At 39.9% G+C, this 11,430-nt stretch overlaps 1 long non-coding RNA gene across 1 annotated transcript; it reads left to right on the top strand.

Moving 5' to 3' along the window:
* The first annotated feature begins 2,169 nt into the window (after window positions 1–2,169).
* LOC310686742 lies at window positions 2,170–4,485 on the top strand. Its single transcript, XR_014516081.1, has 2 exons — window positions 2,170–2,255; window positions 3,916–4,485. It is a non-coding gene; the product is annotated as an uncharacterized lncRNA (long non-coding RNA).
* Window positions 4,486–11,430: the final 6,945 nt, after the last annotated feature.

The following is an 11,430-nucleotide window of genomic DNA, read 5'->3' as shown; positions in this document are numbered from 1 at the left end:
AATATTTCGGCCAATCGGCCTCCATATTGAGTCTCTTCCGGGCCTTAGCCTCCATTGGTGATAACCATCTCGGGGTCTTGTTTTCTAATAAGTCTTTGTATTTTGTCCAGACAATAAATATTGCTTTTCTGACAATATGGTTTTCGAACCCTTTATGAATCTTAACCTTGTCGTACCACAAATATGCATGCCATCCAAAAGCATTATTAAACCCTTCCAGATCTAGGACATCAGTGTTCTCTAGCGTGGGTGCGTTTCCTAAGAGAGTGAGGACCCCCGCCTCCTCCCCACCTGCTCCCTCGCCAGCCAGCCAGCCAGCCAGCCGCGCGCCCTAGCCGGAGAGCCCCGGCCATCCCCGTCGCGCAATCGGCTGGATCTCCCTTCAGCAGGCCGTGCTCACAACTCGGCCCAGGGACCCCCCAGCAGCAGATCTCCGGCCCAGCTGAAGAATCCGGCAACAAGCCCCCTCCTCCCCAATCGCTCCGCCGAAATACGCTCCAAAACCCCCCAGATAGGCCGCCGGCCGCCAAGTTTCGTGGCGCCCTGAGCGAGGGTCTCTCCCCAACACCGCCACCTCGAACTGCGTTCTCCCGGCTACCCGAGCGAACCAGCGGCAGGACCCCGGTATGGGCCCCCCCAATATTTTTTATAAGTCGGCGCCCCTGGTGCCTGGAGTTGTTCAGCAACCACTTGCTCAATCACCTTGCCCAAGAATGGAAGATTTAATAAAAACATTTCACTATGCTTATGGTTTTTCACTTTTTAAAACTTTAAAAAGCATTGCTGAGGCACCTTGTAACAGCAGTTCTTAAAAGGAAATATTTTGTGACACACTCCCATCTCACATTAGAACCGAGTCCCTTTCAGCAATAGAGAACTGAATGCATTATTTAAACTGCCCATTGTCACCTTTAGAAAATATTAAAAGTACAGAAGAATAGCTTAATGGGATAAAACATTTCTGCAATGTACATTTATTTATGTAATTTCTGGAACACCTTCCCTTTTAAAAATATCAAAGCAATTTAATATACATATGAAACAGCTTCTGTAAAACCAAACCCAACATACTGTGTATAGGGCAGAAATGATTAGCATAAACTTTATTTCAAATGTCCTGTCTCCACTAAAGAAAGACTTGTAATGACACAGCAAATAATGATGTGGACTTGTAACTTAATAATTCAGATGACTGTGTGATGTGAAAAATGAAAATTAATTAAAAAACTATTCAGATGGCCCATTCAGTGTACACAGCATTTGGTTATGTCAGGGGTCTGCAACCCGCGGCTCCGGAGCCGCATGTGGCTCTTTTACACCTTTGCTGCGGCTCCGGGGTGGATACTAGCGAGGGGAGGAGGCGGATTGTGCGCCCCGACACTCCCCACTGTGGCGGGCGCTGTGCTGGCTGTGACGTCGCATGGGGGCGGTGCGTGCATTAGTCACGCACCGTCCCAACGTCGCCTTCCCGCCCGCTCGTCCACCCGCTACATTGTAAGGGGCTGGTCACTGCATTGAAAGGGGGCATGTACGCTGGTCACTGTTTTGAAGGGGAGTGAAGAACACACACACACAAAAAGGTAACTTGTTAATTTAACGTTTATTTCTATGAGGAGGAGTAATTCTGAGGGGTCAAACAAAGAAATAATAAAAAGTGACAAAAAAATATTTTTATAATGATGAGTTTTGCGGCTCCCGGTTTTTTTTTTCTTTGGAAACGGGTCCAAGTGGCTCTTTTTGTCTTAAAGGTTGCAGACCCCTGGGTTATGTGCACAGAGGATGCATGACTAAGCCTTGACAGCCCAATCCATGTTTCTATTTCAAACTAACGGCTGATTAAATGCTACCTAACTGTGGAGCAGTCAGTCTGAAAGTTTGATGTAAAAGCCCATTAGGCTGTAATAGCAAAAGCCGCAACCGCTAAATGCAATGTGAACTCACATCCACATTTATTCTTTTTAATTTTCCTAATCACTGTCAGGAAGGGCCAGATTCCACGGACCAGTTCCATAGAGCATGGCAACAACCTGATTGAAGGGAACAGCAGGGATGGTTGCAACAGTAAGTAATTTTCAAATACAGTAATGGTAAAGGGATACAGTAAATGGTAAAGACTTTCTGCCAAAAGAGTCTTGATGAAAATAAAATTCTTGTTTTTCCCCAAGATAACTGAATAAAGCAATCAAAACAAGAAATTATGGAACAGCAACAAGCAAAACAGCTATAGACAAGCAAAAACAATGCTGGAGAATATGGTAAGAAGACTGAACAGAGAAGACAAGGTGCTGTGTAAATCAGAGGAGAGTTTTCTGTAGGAACCTATCAGGACAAAGTTATATTTAAAAGGGATCCTGGTTACTTCAAAGAAAGAGACATTGTGTCTTATCCGTGAATTCTATGTTTTTGTAAAATGCATTTCAAGCTATTTTCTATTTAATTATTATCTAATATGTACTGATAGGTGATGGGATTGTACCACACCAAACATCTTGTTACCAGAATGACTTAATGGCATCATAGAATTGGGCAGAGTGGTACATATACAATAACCTGAATTTCTATTTAAGACATATCTTGAAGGACCTTTTTTTTAAAACAACAACAACAACAACATTTAAATGAAAATGAGAAACTTGTGAACGATGAGAGTATTTGGGCAAAATTATCCCTAATATTAGACAAAGGGACTTTCAGGACAGGAAGGACAGAATCAAGAAATTTTCTTCAGAGAATCTTACTGTAGACTACTTAACCACTGGTTTAAACCTAAAAGTAGAGAACTGGGAAAATTCCAGACCCACTGACCCATATTTAAAACAAAATGTTTCCCATCTGTTTATACTCATGAACAGTGGGAATCACCCATATCATTCATGCCCAAATGTAGCTCGCACTCCAGTGGATTCTAATTGTGTTTTCACTGAGAAGCTTCTGGGGGATAAAAAGAAGAGAGAATGGCCATCGTTGGCCAATGATGATATGTAGATATAAGAAAAGCAATAAAATGGCTAAAAAATGGGAACTCAAAATGCTGCTGTTTGAAGAGGGGTCATGCTAAACGTTCTGAGCAGAAAAACTATTCATTTCATTAATAACAAAAATAGCAAGTTATTTGCAACAATAAATTAGGAGGCGTTTAAAGCAGTACTAAAGAAGAGTATCATTGATACAGCTTCTAGAATCAGCAAAGAATAAAATGCAGAGCAGAATTGTCTTTCCTTGGATGCACAACAGTTGAATTCAGTGAAGAGTCAGTTGAAAGGAAAATTATGAAAAAGCATACAACCCCTTAAGGCAGTGTTCCCCAACCTAGGGCCCCCAGCTGTTTTTGGACTACAACTCCCATAATCCCTAGCTAGCAAGACCAGTGGTCAGGGATGATGGGAACTGTAGTCCAAAAACAGCTGGAGGCCCAAGGTTGGGGAACACTGCCTTAAGGGATATCTAATAGTTCTCTTTTGAGGAAAAGTAGCTCACACGTCCCCCCAGAACAAACAATAATGTAATGAGATGTGGAATAAAGAACCAAAGAATTGCATGTAGGATCAGGTGGAAAAAATAAAAAAAATGCAAATTGCTATCCAAAAGCAAAATATGAAAGCACACCATAAATTAAGCACTGATTCTGCTAAAAAAATCCACTGTTTTCTATTTCTATGAACTCAAAATAGTCACAACTAACTTTGGGCTCATAAGGAAAGCAGATGTGCCAAATGATTTGCTAATTAGATTGTGCGTAGATTGCTGCTTCTATGCTCTAGGCTATGTGATTATACTTGTTTTGGAGACTATTTATATTCTTTTAATGATTTTTGTAAATCACCTTGAATAATGGTGGAAAGCCAATAGACTATTTTTTAAAAAATAATAATAATAATCACTTCTAATAAAGCTATTCTCTTATATAATTTTCAGGAATCCATAACACTGTTCCCAGACACTGTGAAAGAAGAAGATATTGCTAATATTTTACAAGACCAACTATATACGCATAAATGTGCATTGCTTATGTTCTTGCAGTTGTCAGACACAGAATGTGCAAGGTATGTGAAGCTTATCAGAGACAAGTTAGAACGACCTTTATGCATAGTAGTTAAAAAAGATAAAATACTGTTGAATCATGACAGAATACTGTTAGATAATATTGAGAAGCTATGTTTCATTCATCTGTATTTATCAAAGGCAAAAATAGGTATATGCTTTTACCTAGACATGGAAAATGGTAAGGCCTTTGATTGTGTTGAACAGAACTTTAAATGGGAGGGCAGGGCTAGTAAATATATATATATAATGGACCCTATATATGGACCACAAGTTGTAACTGGCTGAAGACATGCAGAACCTTCTCAATGACTTAGTTACTCCTAAGTTTTGTTTGAACTACTCAGAGGGCTTTAGACCTGCACAAAATACAGTGGTTAAAAATCAAGGTCAGTCCGCAAAACAATTTCATTTGTAAATAAAGTTTATCTTTCTCTCTTTAAATGCCTATTCCAGGTCTCTATTAAAAAGCATTCACAAGTTTAAAATCAGTTCTTTCACAGCTTAGCTGGCTGCAAAGGTCATATTAGGAAACAAAACTGTTTTTGTTGGCCAAAAATAAAACCACATAGCATGATGTAACCTCTGAAAATCATTTGCACTTCCTTAAAAAACAACAACACTGCATGAAGTCTAGAGCTGGCTAATTTTTAAACACTAAATATATTGAGGTATTGTTAACTGCTGCTTTATAGTTCCAGTTGAACTGGAAAACCATGCTTCCAATTTGAGGCATTAAAGAGATGGTTGATTTGGGGAAACAGTTTTCCAGAGTAAAATTGATTATATTTTTAACACAGAACTGTAGTTCAGGGATGGCAAACCTGTGGCCCTTTAGATGTTACTGGACTACAGTCCAAGTCATAGTATAAAGATAAACACCAAAATAAATAAATAAATGATATAAAATCGCATATACATAAAAAGCAGTTATAGGGAGTCATTTATCTGTCAGAAAGGAAACCCTTCTGACCTAGAGAGGTCAATATATTATATTATATATAATACTAATGCTTGGCGCTAGTCATTATATGTCGTATTTTGATTGCTGCTGCACAAAATTTGGCTACCTTGTATAACAGGATTTTTTATTAAGGAGCAACAGAGTGGCAAAAAAATGATGAGAGCATCCAGCGTATTTCTGGAGTATTGGCAGAGTAAGGTCAGAGCCTAAATCTCTGCAGAACAATGAAGAAGCCTGTGTTATACAGTTTCAATTTGGCCAGAGTCACAGGGGCAGCATCTCTCCAGGGACGAGATCTTTCTGTAGCGTTCTCCAGGAGAGTTCAGCACTGAGCCAGGGACAAGGTCCTACAATGTGGAGGCAGTTCCAGGCTGCTTAGATGTGTCATAGGAGCTGAAAGATACCTGCTGCAATCACTGGCAATACAGGAAGGGGACCTGCCCATACCTGTACGGAGTTCTATATTGAGGGATCATTACGTAGGGCGGGAGTAGAGATAATGGACTCTTTCGAGGGCTCCTTAGGCATATGGTAGGAGTTATGATGTCTGCAGTTATCTTCAGCAGGCTAGTTTTTCAATAATCTGTTGCTGCTCTTGTGTTGGCAAATCTTTAAAGAGCCTTTCAAATGCTCCTCCATAGTTGTCCTTGGTTGGATCCTCTGGTTCTGCCAACTGATCAAATCCTCTTGAATGGATTTGCTTAAGCTCTTTTGTGTTCTTTTCATTAGGGTCCTGTTATAATTATGGTGGCTGGCTGCTTTAAAGTTAGTTATTAGTGGTGATAAAATCAGGTTGTTAAAAACGTACTGGGAAAATTCCTTTGGCAGTCAACATAGACTTGGTGCGATGTAGCAGTGAGGGAATTTTGGGGCTTCTAAAGTAAGACTTTCTGAGCTTAATTGGAGTAGTTCAGAGGCTACACATTGATTAAGTCTATGTAACCCTAATAAAATCCTCCAATGCTTCTTGGCCAGTCAAATTGTATAAAAGGATGGAACCCAGCCTTTGTTGCTGCGTATTGCAAGACTAAGCTTATTCAGTTGTAACACTAAGTGATGTTGTTCTTTCATTCCACTAACAAGCTTCTGGTTTATATTATCTCGTGATTTGGAACACGTGTCCTGGATCATATATTTAGCTCACAGTGAGTTAGATAGAGAAGGTTCCTTTGGTTGATTTCGTTTGTGAGTGTCTCTGTGACCTCACTGATTAAAATGTCCATTTTAGAAAGCAATGAGCTAAGCGTTTTACAAATAGAATCAATTGTTTTAGCTGTCAACAGGATCAGATCAGCCGGGTTCTCTTTAGTTGTTTACATATTTGGGACAGCCTCACCGATGTATAATGCCACCCATGTAGAAGTTTTAGCAAAGCTTCCTTTCTTTTTGCAGAAACTGATTTCAACCGTCTCCCAGACCACAAAGCCATTCCATTTTGCATTTGGTATTTGCACATCTAGGTCCATTTCCCACGGCATTTTTGTGTATAATAGATTGCCATATTCTAGTGTTATTAGAGCTTCATAAATTGAGGACGCTCTGCCCCTAGAGAGTGGAGAGAAGTTAACAAAGATGTGCTCTATTGCTGTTAGTTTTTTGTTTGCTTGAGTGGAAATGTCTGGGTTTAACAGGACTCTTAACAGCTGGTGGAAGTGGTACCATGGCCATTTAAGGTTTGGTATGGCTGCAATGAATTGTTCTTTTTGTAGGGGGTACCATTCTTAGTCCTGCTGGCCACATGACCCAGAAGCTGTACGCCAGCTCCCTTGGCCAGAAAAGCGAGATGAGCGCTGCAACCCCAGAGTCATCTGCGACTGGACCTTTACCTTTACCTTTACTGTTTGCATAGAAATCTTTTAATCTATAAAGGCCCACCTGTTCCCAACCGTTCCAATCTAAGCATTGCCCTGCTTCTTTAAAAGATAGGTGAAAGCTAAGGGGAGATTTTGGGGGAGCCAGTTTTTAAAATTTTGCTTTCCACACATTTAGAGTGGTGCGGAAAAAAGGGTTCACAATAGTACAGGTTTTAGTGAGTGAGGAGGGTAGATAGGGATATGCTCTATATACAGGATCTGAAATTTCTATATCTACCCATGGTTTACCTTTTTGCCTGTGGATCAGTGACATCAAATGCTTTACTTGGAAGGCGCTGTAATAAGTTTGGAGATGTGGGATTCCAATCCCACCATTTTGGACACTTCCGTATATAATTCTAGAGCCTAGTCATGCTTTCTTCCCTTCAAGAATAAACTTGTTTATTGAGCACTGCCAAATTTTAAATTGTATGGGTGTAATCATAATTGGCAACACTTGAAAGAGAAACAAAATTTTTGGTAGGAATAGCCATCTTAACTGCAGCTATGCGTCCTGACCATGATAAATGTAGATCTTTCCAAGACTCAAGATTTTGTCATACCTGTAGGAATACTGGTGTGAAGTTTGCTTTCTTTCGAGCGGATAGATTTTTAGTTATCTGCACTCCCAAATATTTTACTACCTTGTAGCAGGTTTTAAAACCTGTTTGGTTTAGAATGTTTAATTAGACAGGTGGAGGAATGCCTATCTACATTATTTCTGATTTCATTGATTTTGAATCTGGCCACTTTACCATAATTGCTTAGTTCTTTCATTAATACAGGTGTTGCAGCTTTTGGGTTAGAGAGCATTATTACTATATCATCTGCAAAAAGGCTTATTTTATGCATTTTTTTAAATTTCAACTCCTTTTATCTCCAAATTGTTTCTAATGGAGAGGGCTAGTGGTTCAATTGAGAGGGCAAACAAGAGGGGGTGACAGAGGGCATCCCTGCCACACCCCTCTTGCAATAGAGAAAGCTTTAGAGTCTATGCCATTTATCCTGAGTGTATGAGTTTTTGTACAGTCTCATGATAGAATTCATAAAATGTCCCATGTTCATTTTTGACAACAACCCTTCTAGGAACTACCATATCTAATGATATGACGGCTAGTGGTAAATTTTTCCTTTTGCTATGATGGATAACATTTAGTAGCTGGTGAATTGGGTCACAGATCTGTCTCTGGGGTATGAACCCAGCTTGGTCCATGGTGATGTAGGAAGAAATAAACGTGTTGAGCCTTGCAGTAAAGATTGCTGTAAAGATTTTAGCATCCTGATTTAAAAGGATTATTGGTCTATATGATTCTACTGACGCAGGATTTTTCCTGGCTTAGGTATGGTTGTCATTCAATAGAGAGGTTAATCTGTCCAGTTGGGGATCTTGCACAATATTTAAATCCCCTTCTAATAGCACCTTGCCTCCCTGGAATCCAGATAGTTCTAGCATAGCAAGTCAGAGAAATTGTAACTGTCCTTTGTTCAGAGAGTAAAGTGAGGCTATAGTTAGTGTGATGCCATTACTTTGGCCTTTGACAAATACTTAGTGGCCCCTCTCGTCTGTCAAAGTTCTCTTGAGGGTAAAATTCAGACTGTTAGAAATCAGCAGTTACCCCTCTTCCTTTTGATGAGCCAGGAGATGAGATTTGGACATCAAAGCCTTTGAGACGAAAAATTCTATCCATTTGCTTCTTACAGTGGGTTTCCTGTAGGCATATTATTTTAGGTTTTTCCCATTTGAGCATTAGATTGACTCTTTGTCGTTTCACCGGTGAGTTGAGACTGTTGACATTTAGGGTGAGTATTTTTATAGTTTCCAGATCAACCATTGGGCCAGGTTAGAGGATGTTGGCTAGGAAATTGTACAAACATTTTAACGGATTGTTTTGATAGGTGTCAAAATGTAGGTCAGAGTAATAGCGTGTATAGGATAAAATTCAAGCTTCACTATGTAATCCAATGATAAAACACAAAGATCTTGCAAAGTTCTGCTAGAATGGTCATGAGAAGAGGTAGTGTCTCTCCGCTCAATGTTTAACACCATTCATTTTCTGATAGCAAATATAAGGGGACACTGAAGTAAAAAACTTAATCAATTTAACAGTTCTCTAAATTTCCCAGTGCCAGGTTGCTTCATTTGCTTTGGGCACCTCCATGTGTCTCAATGCTTCCTTGTTATGCTGACAGCTAATAATGTACATTAGTGGTTATTAGTTCCCTATTGCTGTTTAAGAGAATTGGTATTCTGCTGACCACTGCTCTGGTGTCCTCTTCCAGTTCCCAGGACCCGGTGGGTTTCAGTATGCTGAAAGTGGCACTTTTAAGAAGTTTTTACTTGATGTCACTGCTGCTGCCAACCTAGTCCTATCTCATCATCTGATGAGTCTGAGTTACAGGTGCTGGTTTTGGGGTTGCTTGGTACAGACAGCTTTAGCATGCTCTGGAGTAGTCTTGCCTCCTTGTGTGTTGATGCTTCATGCTGTACCCCATCCAGCAGCACTATCAGATGGAATGGGTAGCCCCATCTCTTGTGGATTCCAGCATTTTGAAGCATTTCTGTATATGGTTTAAAGGAACGTCTGCAATTTAAGGTTGCCAGACACAAATCTTACATAATAGAGATATTCTGGCCTTCCCATGCCAGACTGTCAAGTATACGAAGTTCCTTTAAAATGGCCTGCTTAGTGGAAAGGAGGAAAAACCTTTCAATAACAATGTCTCTGGGCCTGTGGTTGAGTTTGCAAGCACTGGCCTGCTCTGTATGCAAACTCTAGTTTGGAGGCCTTAAGTTTTAAGATTAGGGAAGATAAGAGAGTAAATCTTTGCCTTCCAGAAATTCTGGTAGGCTGCTTCATGTCTGTCTATCTATCTGTCTGTCTGTCTGTCTGCTTCATACAAAGCTGTGTTTCTCTAGTTATGGCCACCAGTTTCTTGATTTTCGCCTCCTGATTCCTAACTTTAGAGCTTCATTTGCAGTCTTTGAGGCCTCAGAGATCCGGGCTTCTGTTTTGTTGAGTCTTTTCTCACTTGGGAGTCAAAGCTGCTTTTAGTTCTAATGCTAAATCTTCCCTGAGATCCTGTCTCAGCTTTCCCAGGTGGGTAGTGAGCTCAGGGAGAAGGAAACTGGCAAATGCTTCGTCTTAAGAGTTTTGCAGTCTTAGCTGCCACGCTTGAGCCTAGTTCTTCCTGCTGCTCAGAAGTTTGCGGTTGATTTCCTGATACTTGGCTTTTGTGACTGTTGTGGTGTTAAATGAGATCCCTGGAGCATAATCTGTAGAGATCTTGTTTCACAGAGTCAATTTTTAAGGTTTTCAGCTTAAATGGGAGGTTTGATAGTGCACAGGGTGTTAAGAGTAAGAGAGTTAGGCAGCCATCTTGCTTGATTACATCACACTGTTAAATTAAACCCTCCTGAACTTTTATCAGCATAAGCAGCTGGGGTATGTTTGGTCTGCAATTACCTTTCAACAGCTAAGGTCAGAGGAGCCTTCACTACAGGTATATCTAAGTATGAATATAAACTGTCCCTCTAATTTTATCCTGCTGGTTGTCCACAATTCAGATAGTTAACTTAAATAGATGGCATTTTTAGGGAGGTTTCCTCACTGCCGCTGCTTTGTTGTTGCCATCTTGCTCCGCAAACAAAGATATAAACTACAAGTCCCATCATCCCTAACCATTTGCTAAGACTGAGGCTGATGGGAGTTGAGGGGTTTCACAGATGGCAGATGAAAAGGTTACCAATGGTTGACCAAAATAAGATTGACATCTGCTTTTATTTCGAGCAGGTTACTTAAGACTTTTATTAGTTGTGTAACCCAGAAGGAAGTCACCAACACTTCTCTCACCAGTACCATCTGCACGCCAGTAAAAGCTGTACCTGTCAAAATGTTATGCACACAGCTTTTCCAGAGGAAAAAGAAAAAGAATAATCTAGAGATCCAGATTTGCTCGTTAAAGAGAGCTAAATAATATGTTTTCCATCCTGGTAAAAGAAATGTGCTTCTTCTTCTACAGCTTAGAGAATATTTCTTATATACTTTTCCCCTAGCCTTAAAGATTAAGATTTTAAAAAGGCTAGAGACAGTACAGTTATATCACATTTCTTATTGTTTGGCAAACTTTTAAAAATAATATTGTTGTTTTTCAATGTGGGAGTTGAGCTTTCAAATGCAGAAAGGACAGTGTTGAGCTGAAGAGAGCCTTATCTCTCTAATTAAAAGCAACAAATTAAAGGAAGCTATTGAGGTTAAGTGAATTAGCTTCTTGTGACTTCAAAAGCGGAGTGGCTAATACCACCTTGAATACTGATTCATTGTGACATAAATTTTACGGGCTACATGTTATTGGCTGGCATAATATGCATTTTAATATATATATATATATATATGGATGATTGTGAAATACAAAAGGTAACAGGTTGTATGCAGCATCCAAATGTCTCCAAGATCACACCTGATTTTTGAACCTATATTGTAGTAGGTTCTGACCTACAAGAGGTTTTGCCACAATAACCCTGTTAGTCTTTAAGAGGACCACAAGCTCATTTGCTATTTTGGGTGCAAATGA

The sequence above is a fragment of the Podarcis liolepis genome, assembly GCF_965112155.1.
Source record: "Podarcis liolepis genome assembly, chromosome: 9".
In the NCBI taxonomy this organism is placed as follows: Eukaryota; Metazoa; Chordata; class Lepidosauria; order Squamata; family Lacertidae; genus Podarcis; species Podarcis liolepis.
This window is presented reverse-complemented; position numbering and strand designations above follow the sequence as displayed.